Raw genomic sequence first — 16,725 nt, forward strand, 5'->3', positions numbered from 1 at the left:
ACCTGTCAGCACTTAAAAGTAACTCGGAACATGGAAACAGCAGATCAGTCTCAAGAAAAATAGAGATGTTAGCAGAAGAATCAAAGAAGATTGCAATACCAGAGGTAGAAAAAAAACCTCAACAAACCCACCACAAGCCACAACATAATCATATACATCAAACACCAGAGAGTAAAATTTGAATAATAGCTTAGAAAGGGAATCAAGAAAAAGAGAATGAATATCCCTTTAAGGAAGCACCTAAATATATTAAGGAAAGTGAAGAACATATAGTCCTGAGAAGGGATGTAAAGGAAGATGAATACATGGAATGCAATATTCAGCCAGTTAGTAAGGCAGGGTATGTTTCCCAAAGACACTTGACAGTTTGGAGAAAGGTGCAAAGAAAGGTAGATCCACGATACCCTTCAAGTCAAAACAACGAGCAAAGATAAAGATTCCAACAATAATTATTGACTAGTAAAGTATTATTTTGGAACATAGGTATGTTAATACTTGAAATTCTTTTGAAAGATTAATGGATCTAAGCAAGAGGAATCACTATTCATTCATATCTTTACTGGAACCTTTTCATTCATATGTGAAGGAAGAAGAAATAAGTTTCACATTATAAAGATCAATAGCAGACAAGGAACAACTCTTCAAAAAATTATCAAATAGGAGAGGAAGCTATTACTCTTTTCACAGAACTGGTCTCAAAAAAAAGGGTGAGCTAAGACTAAAAAGTGTTGCAATGTATTCCAAAGTTGATTACTGAAGATCGTAATGAAGAAATTATAAGTCTACCATAAATAAATAGAGTTAAAAGGGTTATTTTTGAACTCAATGGAGATAGTTCTTGTGGACCAGATGGATTCTTAGGAGTATTCCTTTAGAGTTGTTGGCATATTATTAGAGAAGATATCACCAAACTAGTAAGATCATTTTTCTATGGGTAGGAGCTATAAAAAATACTTTTCATACCAATTTGGTGTTATTGCCTAAAAAGAAATTGGTGAAAGAATTCTCTAACCCTAGACCTATAAGTTTAAGTAGTTTTACCAATAAGATCATTTCCATAGTTTTACATATTAAAAGAATAGCAATGATGCCTCCTAATATAATCTCTCAAAATTAGGCAGCGTTTGTGAAAGGAATGAGCATTACAGAAATTATGTTATTAGCACAGGAAATAGTCTGAGATATTAACAGGATAATTAAAAATATCACTGTGGTGGTCAAACTTGATATGGCCAAAGCATATGATAGGGTTTCCTAGATATTCCTCACAAAGGTGCCAAGGAGATTTAGTTTCTTAGAGGTTATCATTGACATGGTTTATAGACTGATCTCCAACAACTGGTATTCAGTATTGGTAAATAGATATTCATATAGTTTTTTTTATTCTTCCAGGTGAGTTAAGCAAGGTGATCCTCTATCCCCTACCCTATTTATAATTACAGCAGAAGTCTTATCAAGGGGTCTAAATTAGTTACATAGTGATAAATAATTCAAGGGATATAGACTTCTAAAGTGGAGTCTTGAAATTAACCATCTCTCATTATGCTGATTACACATATTATTCTATTTAGGAGACAAAACATCCATCATTAAAATGATGGTGGTGTAAAAGAATTATGATAGTATTTCAGATGAAATAGTTATCATTAAAATGATGGTGGCGTTAAAGAAATATGAGAGTATTTTAGAAAAACTAATAACAAGAAGAAGAATTTTTTCTATTTGCATGACAAGACACTATAAATTTTAGCAATAAGACTGAGAAGGTTAATAGGAATAATACAAGGAAACTTTCCTTTTACTTATTTGGGAGGCCCACTAGGAAGATTTATTAAGAAGTAATAGGAAGAATATTGATATGTCAGAACAAGCTATCATCATTTTGGGATAGATTCATCCTCATCAATCATATCCTACAATTGATGTGTGTCTACACACTTTCAGCTATGAATCCTCCTAGAAGAGTTATTGGTTAGTTTTATCAAATTTTAATAAAATTCTTCTAGGGTAGTTTAGAAAAATATAAAAAGAAGATATTAGGTTTCTTAGGAAGACATGTACTACCCCAGAGAGGGGGGATTGGGGTTTAGATCACTACATGATGTGTCTAAATCCTTAATTGCTAAATTATGGTGGAAGTTTAGCATGTCAACCTAATCCCTATAGGCTCCTATATGGGTAACAAATATTATTAAAAACTTCATCCAGTAATCACTAGAAATACTGGTGCATATTATGTTTGGAGAAAGATATTTGATATAAGAGAAGAAGTGGAACATGAAATATGGTAGCAACTCAAGGAAAGAAACTCTAGCTTCTAGTTTGACAATTAGAAAAAGCTAGGGGCATTATATCATGTAGAGAAACGGGATGTAGGAGAGGAGGAAATAAAAGTATGAGAATTCGTCACTAATGGGGTATGTAATATGGAAAAACTCAGTGGATACCTATTACAGGATTTGATAAATCACATAGTGGAGAACATCTAATCACAGTTTAGAATTGAAAAAAATGACAATGCTTAGTGGATGGGGAATACGAAGGGAGAATTTACAGTGAGCTCACCTTATCATATCATGAGGCACAAGAGAGAGTAGATAGAATAGATGCAGAATATTTGAATAAAAGAAATTCCTTTTAAGATTACTGTGTTTTTATAGAGACTATGAAGGAAAAGGATAGCTACTAATGATAATCATAAGGGGATGTAGATCCAAATTGCATCAAAATTCCATTATTATAAAGCATGACAACAAGAAACTATGATACACCTACTACTATAGCATCCATAGCCTAATAGCTATAGAGCCAATTTGCTTCTTGTGCAGGTATTAACATGGATAGAGTCAATATACATCAGTTAATCTACAGGTGGTGGAACTATAAAGGCAATCCAAAAATTAAGCACATTGTCAAAGCAGTTTTAACAATGTTGATATGGGAATATTGGAAGAGGGGAATACTAGAAGACATGGAAAAGATATTACTTTGAATATTATGAAACACCAATGCTAAAAGAATGTGTTTTATATTATTAAAGTAAAATTTCCATGGATTAACTATGTAACTTTTCATTGGAATTGCATGCTGATTATGTTGCAAACATACAAACCTAGACTTCACTACATTGTAGTGAAAAGGAGTAAGCCAAAAGAAGGGTAGATTAAATGCAACGCAAATAGTGCTTGCAAAAGAAAACCAGGTAGGAGCTCTTATAGATTTTTCATTACAAATAGTGAAGGTGATCTTATCTGTGCAGAGGCTCATAATTTGGGAATCATTACTAATATGGAAGTAGAATCAATACCAATCTTAAAATCTATCAAGTATTGTCTTAGTTAGAACTTTCTACAGATACACCTGGAGACTTATTTTTTTGGCCTAAAAAGGATGATTGGAGGAGAGTGGAAAGTTTCTTGGATACTAGGGGAGAGAATTGATAAGATCAGAGAGCTTATGCTACAGATAAATATCCATATAAGTCATATATTCAGAAAGGCTAATCAACAAGCAGATTTTAGGGAAAACATAGCTATAGAATAGGAACACAAAATACAGTATCATAGTTTTAATCAGCTACCAAGCAAAGGGAGAAAGATTCTTAACATAGACAAAATGCAAATACCATCTATAAGAGTCAGAATAAGGAAGATAACAAACACACAGAGCCTGGCATAAGGTAAAGAAAAAGAAATTTCATATTGTCTCATAGTTATTATATTTATAAGAAAGTGTGTGGCATCATAAGGACAAAATAACTATGATAAAGATAACTAAACAAAGCTAAATCAGTTAATAAAATGGATCACCAGCATAAAGCAAGAGTCAGGGAGTAAATCTGCAATACAGTGCTTGCATCCATCTACGAGTTACAAAAAATAGATGTTGGGAGCAACTTATTTTTCTCCACTTTTTATTTAGCTACATAGAGGACATCAATCAACAGAGATAAAGAGAAGGAGGATTTATGCTCAAGGATAAAAAAGGAAAAACTTACACAGAACTACAAAACTGAGATACAAAGTTTAAACCCTTTATCAGATTACATTTGAACTCATGACATCCATCGAATTACAAACCTAAAAAACCTTGAGTTTTTGTTCCTTGAAAATTTTTTGATTTTTGAGCTTAATTCCCTAGCAATAACTCACCTAATAATTCATAATATGTCTTTATGGGTCAAAGAACCCAGTCATAATGAGACCAAAAGGATTTTTATAAGTCACTACCTTGATAACGACTAGACTTAACGAGTCGTAAGGAGTGTATTCATAATGTGTCCAATGTAGTGCCTCTATTAGAATATTGAGAATACGACTTGACCCTATGAGTCGTAGTGTCTTATTATGAGACATAGGGTGCCAATCGTAGGGTTCATAGTGAAAAGATAATGAGGGTTCTAGCTTGGCTATGACTGGAGGGTCTGAGTCATAGGGTGACCCTATAAGTCGTGAGGCCACCCATAACGACTGACAGTTTAATTTTTAGCTTTTAATAAAGGTATTTTAGACATCTCCCACTTGCTCTAAATATAACACACAACCTATAAACTCTATTGAGACTTTATTCACACCCATAACACAATTAAAACATATCCTCTTCTCTCTCAAATTCTCGCAAGATAAGCAAGCTAGGGTTTCCTCAAGGTTGAGCATTCAGGAGTCAATTCAAGGTTTATTCTCCATAATTATGAATGTTTTAGGCATGTGACTCTTTCCTTATTATTAATTTGTTAAAAATCATATGTATTAAAGAATTATTCACATGGAATTATTTTGGTTTGAAAACAAGGGTTGTGGGTTTTGAATATTTATTGTTGAACAATGCTTTCCCATGGTTTAATTATGATCATTAATATTTTAAATCTGGTTATGAACTTATGGGTGCATGGGAATGGTGATAAAACTGAGGGGTCATGGTTAAACCCCAATTTGATAATTTTGCCTTGATTATGATTTTGGAAATTGTATGCCCTCAATATGTTTGTGAAATTATCTATGAAAAAAGGATTTTGTCACATAGTTTGGTTTACCCACTTGTAATAATGCATTAGCATAAAATGGATAATGAAGTATGCATATTTTCCTTAAAAGGCCTTGGTGGCCATATATAAATGGTGGAATTAGAACCTTGTGAGTTCGGTTGATTAAATATATTTGAGTCTCGAATAATTGATTTTTTTGAATATCTTTTGACTTATAGGTTCAAATCCCAGTTAGTTGAGTAGATGACATGGCATGATAATATTAACTTGCAAGTAAGGTTGGTATGACGATACCAACGCGATGCCTTGATATGCAATTGCTTTAATAAAAATAGGAATATATGTTAAATATTTTAATTGGGCTTTAAAAGAGGGTTATGTAGTTGAGTCGTGAAAGTGGAGGTCTGAGTGACTGATATTAGAAACCACATAGCTGGTACAGGGGTCGTTATGGCTTGAGGTTCGAGTCTTATTGCTTGTTACCTGGTGGTTTGAGTCTACCTTATTGATATTATTATGATTTGAGGGTTTAAGTCCCCCATATTACATTTCATGATCGGGTGATCAAGTCACCTTAGTATATGATTAGAGGGTTCAAGTCTTTCGAGCATATATATATGATATTCCTTCAATTTGTGTGGCTACATACACTAGGACCCGACCAAAGAGTGAGAGTTGGGGCCCATATAGCCCGTGGGTACTATTATATGATGGTTGAGCTACATAATCCAGGTTAAAATATTAAAGTGCATGTTAAACCTTATTCCCTATCCATACATGTGATATATATACATATATATATGAATTTGATTATGTGCATTGGATTTTGAATGGATTTAAAACTGTTGATCATGGCATTATGTTATCCTTATCCCTGAGTTACATACTAGCATTCACCCCACTAACCGTCTTCAAATGTTGTATTCCCACGTGATGCAAGAATTGGCCATACTTCTACTTCTCCTACACAGTAATTTGGTTTTGGGGTCAGTTCATGATTTGACATTAATGTGGTGAGCTTCCATACATCAGAAGTATATAATTTATGTTTTAGTTTCTTATGTCTCTGATTTTTTAGACTTGTTTTGGCTATAGTCGAGGGCATATTCGACACTTTATGGATATTCGGTTCTGGTCCTATATTTAGAAAGCTTTATTGGATTAATGTGAGCTTGGGTGTTGTTGGTTGGTTATTTGGACAATTTTTGGTTGATGAATTATATACATGGTTTAAATATCTTTAAGCTTATCCTTATTTTATCTTGTTATATATTTGGAATTCATCCTATAGGGGTGATAATGTGGTGGTTGGTTAGGTGCAAGGGGGTGATCTCTAGTCCCCGGCAGACTTAAGATACCCATTATGGTTAGGACTTGGTTTGGGTCATCACAAATTGGTATCAGAGCCTAGGTTTGGTGTCATTAGGTATCCAACAAAGTCATGTCAAGTAGAGTCTATTTTATGGGTGTGTAGCATGCCACACTTATAAGAGAGAGGCTATAAGGTATTTAGGAATGTTTCCGTTTCTTATGATCTATTCTTCGGGCTATAGAGTCTAAGGTTATGAAATCTCCTCTAATTCCTGTATGTTCACTTTTCAGATCATGCCTCTAACAAAATATTATGCTCATGGAAACTTCTATCTCATCTAAGGACAATGTGGACAAAACTCGTTCTACCCCTAGCATACAGACCCGATCTAAGATTGCTGCTTCGATTACCCTAGCAGAGTTCTGTCGGTTCCCTCTAGTCCTCCTTGGACACCTCAAGGCAAAGTATCCTATTCTAAGTTTCATAGTTTTATTCATTTATTGACCTAGATAGTAGTCTCTCTGTCACACCTATCTGGTTTTGATGGTGGGGGAAGAAATCAGGCCAAGATAGGGGAGAGGCATAATAAAAAGTTTAGATATTTAGATTAGGGTGGGGGTCATCATAGTAGCGGCAGATATAGGAGACAGTGGACTAAGGGAGGAAGCAAGGGACATTTTGGTTCATACCCATCGGCTAAATCCCCTTACCTAAAGTCATTCAGTGATTGTTATTTTTAAAAGGGTATAGGTCCTAGGGCATAGGGTGCCCATTATCAATTTAGTTAATCCCAGTTAGTCCCTCTTTATCTATTTTGCCTATTTTATAGTTAGTGGCATCATGGATTTTATCGTAAAGGGAAGAATTGATGCTTCAAGTGTGGTCAACGCAGTTATATGCAGTGGTATTGTCTTTCGGTCAGTGTTACTACTGGATCCAATAAGATTCTAGTTGCTAGCTCTTTGGTTTTCTCACCAAGGGGTGCTACTTTTAATACCGGTACTAGCCGAAATTGTCTGTATACTCTTGATACCCGCCCAAAGTCTAAGGCATCACTAAATATCATTGTTGGTATGTTACAACTCTTTTCTTGTGATATGTATTGCTTTTTTGATCTGGGGTCTACTCTCCCTTATGTGACTCCTTATGTGGTTGTTCACTTTGGTTTTAATCCTGAGTGTATCTAGATCCTTTCACTATGTCCACCCCAGTGGGTGACTCCATTGTGGCTAGAGGGGTCTATAGGGTTTGTGTGATATCAGTCCATGGTAGGGTTACTTAGTGGATCTAATAGATTGGACATAGTAGACTTTGATGTGATTTTGGGGATAGATTGGTTGCATTCGTGTTATGCGTCTCTGGATTGTCAGACCAATAAGGTCATTTTCTATTTCTCAAATAATCTGGTGATTGAATAGAAAGGTAATTCCCTAGTGACTAAGGGAAGGTTCATTTCATATCTTAGAACCCGAAAATTGATTTCCAAAAAGGGTGACTCTACTATCTAGTGCATACTAAGGTTTCTAGATCTGAAGGTCCTTCTTTGTAGTCTGTCCCTGTGATCTGTGAATGTTTTGAAGTATTATTTGATGATCTTCATGGTGTTCCTCCCAATAGGAAAATTGATTTTTGGGATTGATCTTCCTCCAAAAACTCATCCTATCTCTATCCATTCTTGCGGAATAGCTCCAACTGAGTTAAAAGAAATTAAGGAGCAGTTGAAAGATCTACTTGATAAGGTTTGGTCTGCCCTGGCATTTCTCTATGGGATTATTCCATTCTTTGTGCGTAGTAATGATGGTTTTCTCTGAATATGTATAGGTTATCGACAAGTGAATAAGGAATTTAGGGTGACCTTCTTGTGGGGTGGACTATATATATATTTTATACAGGGTACTCTGTTAGTGTTGCATGATGGTTGATAGACACTAAGTTTGAACCTTAGATGTTGATTTTAGTGAAAGGAGTATGTTAGCTCGAGGATAGTGATGCGGGATTTGTAGGAATAAATTGGTGAGCTTGGCAGGGCATATGAAAGAGATGAGGCTGATGAATTAAGGAATACTGGAGTGGGAAAGTTGTGATATATAGTCCAAAGGTCCATATTGAACTGAGAGATTAGGGGCTAACTTATTTGATGGATTAGGGCATGGAGTTTGTAAGAATATGTTAAACCCTAGGTAGCACTTAGATAGATAAGGTTTTAAGTATAAAAGAGCCAAGTGTCCCTAGTACATGTCCTTAGTGATACCTCTTAGAGCGGAGTATTATGCTTATAGATATTGTAAGATGGAGATCGAGGGCTAATCTTAAATTTTCTCCTAGCAGTGGGCCTCAAGAAAGATTCGGGGTGAATTTACTACTATTTTAGTGATTCCTTTCTATTTTAGTTAAGAAGGCACTCTACTAGTGTTGTACGCATTCTAATAGTGCTTATGCCTAAGGCCCGTATTCTACATGTCGTGTATGTCCATACTCCAGCCCCTGAACCAAAGGCAATAATGGTTCTCAGAAATCTGAGCTTCCAAGTATTCAAGCTCTATGTCATAAGGCTCATGATCCATACATTCATGTCTCGCGTTATTCCTAGTTCCAAGAAATAGTAGTTTCAAGCGGAAATCCTCTTCTTTGTCCCTGAATATGAATCTTGTCTTTATGTTATATTACCCATGATATATGCAGTCGTACTTCTCCCAGTGCCCAGTCTTAAGGACTCGCGCTATGGTATGTTTATGTCAGAACAACCCTCTATTTATAACCTAGATAGTTGCTATGAAGTACTTTGTACCTATTGTACTGTGTCTCATTTTACGGGTCTCACCTTGAGTAGTACGACAAATAGGAGTTGTAATTGAGAAGTAACCCCTCCCCCCTCATTCTTGATGCTTGTACTCTAGTTCCATAGTGACCTTTCTTATGTTAGTATGGTAGTGGATATAGAAGCGTAGTAATGTTCTGGATGAGGGACTAGATATTTTTTATAGTAAAAATTTTGGGGTGACTGCTCAGGGTAAAATTATAGATAAAGATGGAAGGGTAAGATGAACCTTTGTTATGTAAAATAGTTAAGAAGAAAAAATGTGGTGAAAGCCATCGCGATAGTGATTGAAGTTTCTAGTTTTGAGTGAGAGATCCGTAGGGAGGGCGTAGAAAGACATGCTTGAATGATGTGATTGATAGATACACAAACTATTATGTTATGTGATTAGTACTCTTTGATTAAGGACTGAGGTTACTTGGTTTTTATAATAAGATCAAGTAGTACTATCAGAGTGGTGTAAAGTATATGGACCTATGACTTACATTAGCACCTTTAGCTCTAAGTTAGGCTTTAACATGGGAGGGAGATGCAGCAATGCTCAGGTCTTGCATTTATGTGTTTCACGGGAGAGTTAGGAGGTTTAAATAGTGGAGTGTTGAAATCTTAGTGGAGAGTGTGGTCATATTTAAGGGTTATTAGATATATTTTTGGGAGGAAGAAGCCATGTGGGAAGCTTGAGGGGACATAAAATCCAAATATCCACTCTTGTTCCCCCGCTCTTGATAATCGTGCTATAGGATATTTTGTTTTACTTATTTGTTAAAGGTATGTGCTGTTATGTTTGGAGTCTAATCGTTCTCATAAATGCATTGACCCATTGTTTGAGGATGAATAATCCAAGTAGGGGAGAATTAAAACACCTCGAGTTTTTGCTCCTTGAAAGTTTTCTGAGTTATGAGTTTTTTGCCCTGGCAATAACTCATCTAACGAGTCTTAATGTGTCTTTATGGGTCGTAATACCCAGTCGTAATAAGCCCAGAAGGATTTACCTAAGTCAATGCCTTGATAACAACTGGACTTAACGAGTCTAATAGACTCCTAACGAGTCATAAGGAGGGTATTTTGTAAGGTGTCCAGTGTAGTGCATCTATTAGAATATTGAGATTACGACTTGACTCTATGAGTCGTAGTGTCTCATTATGATACATAGGGTGCTAGTCATAGGGTTCACACTGAAGAGCCAATGGGGGTTCTAGTTTGGCTACGACTGGAGGGTCCGAGTCGTAGGATGATCTACAAGTTGTGAGGTTACCCATAATGACTAGCGGTTTAATTTTTAGGTTTTAATAAGGGTATTTTAGACATATCCCTCTTCCTCTAAACATAACCCACGACCTAAAAACCCTATTGAGACCTTATTTCTACCAATAACACAATCAAAACATATCCTCTTCTCTCTCAAATTCTCTCAAGCTAGGCAAGCTAGGATTTCCTCAAGGTTGAACATCCAAGGGTCAATTCAAGGTTTCTTCTCCATAATTGTGAATACTTCAAGCATGTGACTCTTCCCTCATTGTTAATTTGTTAAAAAGCAAATAGATTAAAGTATTATTCATATGGAATTGTTCTGGTTTTAAAAATAAAGGTTGTGGGTTTTGAATGCTTATTATTGAACAATGCTTTCCCATGGTTTAATTATGATCATTCATATTTTAAATATGGTTTTGAACTTTTGGGTGCATGGGAATGGTGATTAAACTGAGGAGTCAATGGTGAACCCCATTTGATGATTTTGCCTTGATTATGATTTTGGAAATTATATGTCCTTAAAATATTTATGAAATTGTCAATGAAAAATGGATTTTGTCACATAGTTTGGTTTACCCACTTGTAATAATGCATTGGCATAAAAAGGATATTGAAATATGCATGTTTTACTTAAAATGCCTTGGTGTCCATGTATAAATGGTGGAATTGGAACCTTGCGGGTTCGGTTGATTAAATGGGTTTGAGTCTGAAATGATTGATTTTTTTTAATATCTTTTGATTTATAGGTTCGAGTCTTTGTTAGTTGAGTAGATGACATGGCATGATGATGTTAGCTTGTAAGCAAAGTTGGTATGACGATACCAACGGGATGCCTTGGTGTGTAATTGGTTTAATGAAAATGGGAATATATGTTAAATGTTTTAATTCGGCTTTGACAGAGGGTTGTGTAGCTGAGTTGTGAAAGTGGAGGTTCGAATGACTGATACTGTAAATCGAGATAGATGGTGTGAGGGTCGTTATGGCTTGAGGGTTTGAGTCCCCTTGCTTGTGACCAGGTGGTTTGTGTCCGCCTTATTGATATTATTATGATTGAAGGGTTCGAGTCCCTCATATCATATTTCATTATTGGATGCTTAAGTCACCTTAGTATATGATTGGAGGGTTTGAGTCCCCTGTGCATATATATATAATCTTTCTCCGATTCATACGGCTACACGCATTGGGGCCCGACCAGGGGTTAAGAGTTGGGGCCTATATAGCCCGTGGGTACTATTATATGATGGTTATAATCCAGGTTAAAGTTTTAAAGTGCATGTTAAACCTTGTCCCCTATCCCGGCATGTGATATATATATCTATGTATATGCATTTTATTATGTGCATTGGATTTTGAATGAGTCTGAAATAGTTGATAATGGCATTATGTTATCCTTATCCCTGATTTACATGCTAGTGTTCACCCCGCTAACCGTCTTCAAATGTTGTATCCCCACGCAATGCAGGAATTAGCCATAATTCTACTTCTCCTAAACAGTGATTCATATTTGGGATCAGTTCGTGAGTTCACATTGAAATGGTGAGCTTCCATACATCAAAATTCTATATTTCATGCTTTAATCTCTTATGTCTCATATTGTTTAGACTTGTTTTGGCTATAGTCGGGGGCATATCCTGACACTTTATTGATACTCAGTTTTGGTCCCTTGTTTTGAAAGCTTTTTTGGATTACTGTAGGCTTGGGTGTTATTGGTAGGTCATTTGGTCGGTTTTTGGTTGATGGATTATAGACATGGTTTAAATATCTCTAAGCTTATCATTATGCTATCGTATTATATGTTCAGAATTCAGCCGACAGGAGTGATATTGTAGTGGTTGGTTAAGTGCAAGGGGTGATCTCCGGTCTCTGGTGGACTTAAGCTATCCATCATGGTCAGGCCCTGGTTTGAGTTATGACAAAACCTAAAAGAGGATATCATAGTGAGCAGGGGAGTATTTCGATAGAAAAAAAGAAAATTAAGAGTTTTACTTATGCAGGCTGAGCAAGAAGCAAACACATACAAAATGATGGAGATATTTCTTCACCCACGACAAGAGAAGGTGGAGACGATTGTTGGGGAAGAGCAAACTCGTCATTTTCAGTGGCAAAGAAAGCGGAGAGACAAAGAAGATAAGGTTCACTTGGGAAATCTTAAGTGTAGGGAACTTTATATAGACCCTACTTGGTCATTTGGATCGGGTTTGGGCTTCATGGTATTTATTTCTTGTATGTTGTGATAATCGGACCTTTTGCGGATTTTAATAAAATAGACTATTGAGTCCACTATTAACCCAAAAAAAAGGACCAGGGGAGAGGAGGAAGGGTATCTCAGGTAATTTTGTTCTAATTAGAGATTTTGGGAATTAGCATGAAGGGGCATTTTCATGTAAATAGTTCAATTTTAGGGTAGCCTTCTCCTTATAAAGTACAACTAGAAGAAAGACTGAAATAAGTAAACTTGGTCTATCCATATGGTTTGATTTTCAAGGTTAAATTAGCTATAGGTATTAGCAGTTTTCTTACACAAAATTGAAGTAAAGAAAGTTTATGTGATATTACTTTAGAGGCATGTGTTCCAGAAAAAATATCCTAGGAAAAAATTTTATATTCACTCTATTATAACGCCTTAATACCAAGCAAATTAGAATCAACTATATAAATACTATGTCTATCTATGTCGTTGGCTCCATTAAAGCTCTCACTCGTTTAATATTATATAAATAAAATTAAAAAGGCAAAACCCTTCCTATTTCCTATATAACAAAGTAAATTATATGACTAAGCCCTTTTTGTAAAGTCTTTCTCATTCTCAATATATATTTATCCCTGTATTACACCAAAAAAATTAGGGTTTAATTTGAAGATTTGAGGAATGTTTGAAGGAAAAAGTAGGATAGACATCTGGAGGTGTATAGATTAAGATATGTATGGTTTGAAGGAGTAAAATAATAGGATACATACATCAATATAAGGTGAGTACATTGTAGCCCCTGCTAAGTGACCATTAAGTAAATGGAAGATGGGTCCTTGCTCATCATATTGTAAGACCCAAAAGAGTTTTATCAACTTTTTATTGAAATATTCTCCTTTGATATTTGTGTATTTCTTGAAATTTTAATAATTGGTGTTAATAAGTTAGCTTTCCATTAATAAGCATATGAATAATTTGACAGTGCAATGCATGTCTCGAAAAGCAATTAATCTGGAACAAATAGATTATTTAAATAGAATGGAAAAATTATTAAAATTAGTAATGTAATTTGTATTCACATGTTGACCATAGCACTTATCATGTGGGTATTGAGCATGATTATGGGTACAATGTTATATACGAACTCGAGTTCACCTATTTCGAGGATAAGAGATTAGATAAGTAGCTACTACAGTAGTGAATTGTAATGACTTGATTTTTTGTGATTTCTGTGAATTATATCATTTACGTGTGATTTGATCATTTTACCCTTTCGTGATTGCTTTGTGGTATTTCTAGGGTGTGAAAATAATTATCACGGTTTCTAATATTTTTTATGTGATTTATGTGAGTTTGTGGTTTTTAGAGGCTAAAAAGTTTTATTAGTCAACTTTGATCAATATTTATTATTTGTGCGTCGGATGGCAAAACAAACTGTGTCAGCAGATTCGAAACATCGATTTTAGGTCGGTAACATGGTTGGTGTGATTTTGCGGCCTTTATATCTCATTTCGACCCTCGATTCAAAAAGTTGTGAAATTAAGTTATGGAGATTAATTTTGTGAAAATGATATTTTTTGAAAATCTGATATGGATATTGAGTCCGGAGCTTCGAATTTGATAGGGTAGCATAGTTCGTTTGCATTTTTGGAATTTCGGATGAATCTAGAGGGGTCCGCGGAGACTTGAAATTCTCTAAGCCTCCAGCTGATACACCACTCAGCTGGTGCATCCGCTTAAGCGACACATGAGTCGCTTAAGCGGAGGCTGCTTAAGCGGCTAGCCGGTCGCTTAAGCGACCTGGCTTGACCAACAAGTGTCACTTAAGCGGACTTGGGTTGACATGTGCAGCCTTGGCAAGTGTCGCTTAAAAGGGACTTGGCCGCTTAAGCGATGCCTGGATAATATATATATACCACTTTTTCTCAAATTTTCACCATTTTTGACACTTGAAGCTTTGAATTTTAGAATTTTTGGGTGATTTATTTCATTTTCAATCTTGGGTAAACTCCAAATCCCTATTTCAATTATTTTTCTTCGATCCTTGTCATTTAAAGCATGTTAAAACTCAATTTCAAAAGTGAAATTTGGGGATTTTGCCCCAAAAGGTCTAAATTAGTAATTCTTCAATTTAAACCCCAATTTCAATCCATTTTCACTTGGATTTTTTCTATGGGTTTCTTTAATTATGGATAATATATTTTTGAACAAAAAATTTGATTTTACCCTTCTTTTTTGAAAACCTGTTTTAGGGGTCCGTTTTGATCTCGATCCAAAAATGGAAAATATGAGTATCGTAGGCCTTCTTTTGATACGTAAATTTTATATTGATATGTGTTAGTTGATTTTGAGTCTATTCGTGAGAGGAAGGCTCCTTGTTGAAGGCTTTCGAATTCAATTTTCTTCATTCGAGATAGGTTATAGCTTAACTTTATTCAGACTAGGCTAGGTAGTTAATATTCATATAAAATCATGTTAAATGGCTTTATTATTATTTTGTGGCCGTGTGAGAGCCAATGTAGTTGTTATTTGATGGTTTTGAGACATTATTTTCTATGGATGACTGTGTGGGGTCTTATATGATGTTATTGACCTGGTATTTATGTAATTGGTTGTTTTCTTCATGTTGGAAAATGTCTAAGTTGGTATTTACTTGGTATCAAATGGCATATTATTGTATATCTTACTCTATTGATTTATGGAGAAAAAAGACATTATTTCCCCCCTGAACTTGTTCGCATAATTTACTTTAGCACTTAAACTTAACTTCCATTTATTTACTCTTCTTAACATTTTTAAAGTGTATTACTTTCACCCCTCAAACTGACATGGAATTTAAAAAGAAAAAAAAATGTGGGGGGGTTATTTTAAAAAAAAAACTATTTATATATATATTAGAAAAAAATATATATATCTCATCTTCTTCTTCTACCCCCACCCCCATCCCACCCCCACCATAATTTTCCTCTCCAAACCTGCCACCACCAACCCCCCTCCTCCTTCAACCATCAATTTTACCACCAGCAGCTCCACCCCCTCCTCTCCAAACCCCCAATTTCTTCTCCTTCAATTACCAAATCCTTCACGCACACAAATCCCTTCAATTTATCCTTCTTAAACCCCTTGACTTAAGATCATTAGAAAAGAATGAAATTGAATTCCCAAAATTAAAAGTTATCTTTATGAATTTGAAAATTTAAAATAAAATTGAAATTGAAGAAAAGTTATTAGTGGTGGTGTAATGGTGATGGAGGTGTTAATTTTGTGCGTACATTCTCTTGTGGGTTTGCTTTAATTGTTTTTCAATGAGTTTTATCGGAATATGTCAGAATGAAGAATTTTGTATTAGGACGTGGTGATGCTATTGCATTATTATTTCTTGAATTGGTGGTTTGATGAAGAAATAATTGGTACTTTTTTTTTCTTAATGGACAACAACAAGGGCTATTGGTAATATGCTTTAAGTTTGAAGAAGATAGAAAATGGAAGAGGGGGGAGAGATGGGGTGGTTTGAAGAAGATAGAAAGGAGGGGGGACTGCGTTTGCAAGGTAGGGGCGGGGTGGGCGGGGCGGGTGGGGGTTGTGAAGAAGATAGAAAATGGGGGCGGGGGTGCCTTTTTTATTTAATATATATAAATATATATATATATATATATATATATATATATATAATTTTATATATATATATAATAGTAAATATAGATTTTTCATTTTTTTTAAAAAAATATATAAAAATAATGTGTGGGGTATTAATTTTTATTTAGAAAAATTGAACTTTTTACGTGGCAATGACGTGGCCCCGACATGACATTGACATGGCGTTGATGTGTAGGCGAGTGTAACACACTTTCCGTTGTGAGAGTGGTATTCAGTTTTGAGGGGTGAAAATAATACACTCTAAAGATGTTAAGGGGGTAAATAAACGGAAGTTAAGTTTAAGTGCTAAAGTAAGTTATGCGAACAAGTTCAAGGGGAAATTCAGTGGTTGGCGTATTAAGTGAATTTTTGGATCACATGGTTGGTATATTGGTTGGATTTGGAAATTCTCATTCTGGTTGGTTGTAAGCACTACATCCTCATATCATATACATTCATGAAACATTGTACCACTGTGACAATACTGGCTTTTTCTGACAGAAAATGTGACATCTTTAAAAATCCTCTGCCGATGT

The sequence above is a fragment of the Capsicum annuum genome, unplaced genomic scaffold (genome assembly GCF_002878395.1).
Source record: "Capsicum annuum cultivar UCD-10X-F1 unplaced genomic scaffold, UCD10Xv1.1 ctg2683, whole genome shotgun sequence".
NCBI lineage: Eukaryota > Viridiplantae > Streptophyta > Magnoliopsida > Solanales > Solanaceae > Capsicum > Capsicum annuum.